The sequence below is a fragment of the Salvelinus alpinus genome, chromosome 8 (assembly GCF_045679555.1).
Source record: "Salvelinus alpinus chromosome 8, SLU_Salpinus.1, whole genome shotgun sequence".
Lineage (NCBI taxonomy): Eukaryota > Metazoa > Chordata > Actinopteri > Salmoniformes > Salmonidae > Salvelinus > Salvelinus alpinus.
In genome coordinates this window covers 62215166-62218281 of record NC_092093.1, presented here as the reverse complement: position 1 = coordinate 62218281, position 3116 = coordinate 62215166, and positions in this window count along the sequence as shown.

The following is a 3116-nucleotide window of genomic DNA, read 5'->3' as shown; positions in this document are numbered from 1 at the left end:
TTCATTCCACACTGTACTTCCACCAATCTGTCTTACAGCCTATGGATACGACCAATTTTATATCTATGCATACGACTAATTTTATATCTCTGAACCTCTCTAGCCGCTCTCTGCACCTGGCATCCACCAAATACCGCACCGTTACTGTCACGCCCTGACCTTAGAGAGCCGTTTTATTTCTCTATTTGGTGAGGTCAGGGTGTGATGTGGGGTGGACATTCTATGTTTTGTATTTCTTTGTGTTTGGCCGAGTGTGGTTCCCAATCAGAGGCAGCTGTCTATCGTTGTCTCTGATTGGGAATCATACTTAGGTAGCCTTTTTTCCCACCAATGTTGTGGGATCTTGTTTTTGTACAGCTCTTGTAGCCTACGGAACGGTACGTTCGTTTTGGTTTCACGTTGTTATTTTGTTGCTGGTTCTCATTTAAATAAATATGATGACCACAAATTACGCTGTGACTTGGTCTCCTACAAACAACGCTCGTTACAGTTCCCCCCCACAATTACAACACTTAACCTTTATATTTCACCTTTATTTAACCAGGTAGGCTAGTTGAGAACAAGTTCTCATTTGCAACTGCGACCTGGCCAAGATAAAGCATAGCAATTCACATACAGCAACACAAAGTTACACATGGAATAAACAAAACATACAGTCAATAATACAGTAGAAAAAAAGAAAACAAAAAGTCTATATACATTGAGTGCAAATGAGGTAAGATAAGAGAGTTAAGACATTGCTCCCACATTCAACGTAATCATGTTCCCCTCCACACTTGGAACTATCAAAATAAAGTCGCACACTCCATGTGTAATCTCTATCAAAATAAAGAAAGTTGTACACTCCATGTGTAATCTCCCAGCAATTTAATGTCTATTTGCCAACGTTTCGCATCACTGTGCTGCACCCTGAAGAAGGCACAGTGATGCCGAAACGTTGGTAAATACCCATTAAATTGCTGGGAGATTACACATGGAGTGTACAACTTTCTTTATTTTGATAGTTTATTGGCCATTAGTCAGCACCTCCACACAAACTATTATTCTGGGTGTGCGCCAGCTCATGTTTTTATTTTTATATTTTTTATCTACGTTTTTTTAACCTCTCCACACTTGGCACATATTTTTCTTTCTTTACATTGAACAGCTACATGTCCATTATTTGGGATTTAAAACACCTCAATGGGGATGGGACAAATTCTCTGATATTGAAAGTAAGGAATCCTATCTGTACTTTTCCAGGCAAAACCTTCTCAAACCTCAGCAGCATGGATAAGCTTTCACTTCTTTAACCCTTTCCTACTAATCAACCTTCAATCACTCTTCCTCCCTTCACATTTTCTTTAATATCATCTGTGGACATAGATATCGGACCCCAGTGATGACTCCTCTCAACCTAGCATAATCACCAGGGACATGGCTTTTAATCTTCTTCCAATTAAGCTTTTCCATTTGCAGAATCTTCTCTTGCTGAGTGCTTTCAGGCTCTGGATGAGATGTTCACAAGCTGCAGGCAGGGTAGCCATCTCCGTGTGTTCTCGAGCTGCAGGCAAAGTTGCCATGTCCGTTATTTTCCCCATGGCTTTCTCAGAAATTGGGCACCTTTGAAAGTTATGTTATGGGTGAAAATGTATTGGTTGCCGGTTTTTGGGCTACTTCTAAATTTCACCGTGGCCGCCATGGCATTAATCAACAACAAAAACGATTTCACTGTGACCTGCTGTTGCTGACTATCCGGCAGTGAGCAGGCTGTTACTGAGTGAGTGGGGTGGAGGCCCGGAGGAGCGTGTGTGTGTGTTGAGAGAGCGCTGCACATAGATTGTAGGCGCTACAACACTGCAACTGCCTCTGCAATACAATGCTGCAAGGCAAACGCAGCGTTTCATTGGAAATGAATGTAATTCTGGTGTCCCAAAATGCAATGATGCTGTCCTGTTCCTTACACTTCGAACACACCCACTGCGTCATTGCATCAATGCTGCATAACATTTTGTGCAGCTATGCAACTATACTGATGCAGGTACCTTTTGCAGATGGTCGCATGCGGTTGGACACATGGATGAGAGAATCATGTTCGCAGTATCCTCAAAACCGTGTCTTTTTGACACAACAGCTGACAGCTACAGGGACATAAACACAACAAATGCTGCTTGGATATGTAATAAATATCATTTATTATAACACAAGCATATTTGCTATTACGTTGTTATAACTAACTTCTTTCCAAACAGAGTTTCTCACAAACTCATAAGCAGATACTGAGACCCACACACACCCAGAGACAGATGGCTGACACAGGCCTTTCATAAAGACTGATAAGAAAAGGGTGCCTGGTACTGCATATCACGAGATACTGAGACACACACATACCCAAGGACAGAGGGCTGACGCAAACCTTTCATAAACACTGATAAGACAGGAACATCTACGCACACACAAAATCTCCTCTTCAGTCTGAACATTTTACAGAGACACACAGAAATGTCAAAATAGGAACATCTACGCACACACCTAATCTCCTGTTTTAGCTGAACATTTCTGAAGACAAAGAAATCTACTCAGAGCCAATGAGACAGTGATACTAGCCTGAAGGGGACCTCGCCCAACTCATCAGGACCAACCAGAGGACAAGAACTTCCAGACTCAACCTACTTTCTATCTTTGTATAAAATGTCTATGCACTCTGTAATCTGGGCTTCTTTCGGATAGTTCCATTTGAGCTTGATGAAAGGGTCCGTGCACGCTATTTCAGATATCTTTACCTCTGAATAAATTGCTTTTAATTAAACCTTATCCACCCTGTCCAGAGTCTCTACTTCGTCTCAGTTCTCCAGTAAACTTGTGATATCAACAGATACAAGTGTCTACGATAGTAGGATTACCAGGTCAGTTTAGTAGTGAGCTTGTGCTAGATGTGGCTAGTTAGCTAGCTTGCTAACCTAGCCAATGAGGTGTGTGTGAAAGAAATAGTAATATAAATTATGCTAGTTACTACCCCTGATAACTTGCCCAAATAATCATGTTTGAAAGAGTGTGAATGTCAGATAAATAGTAATAGAAATGGTAGATAGTACTGTACCCCTGATCATTTGGTCAGATAACCTGCTTGTGTGTGT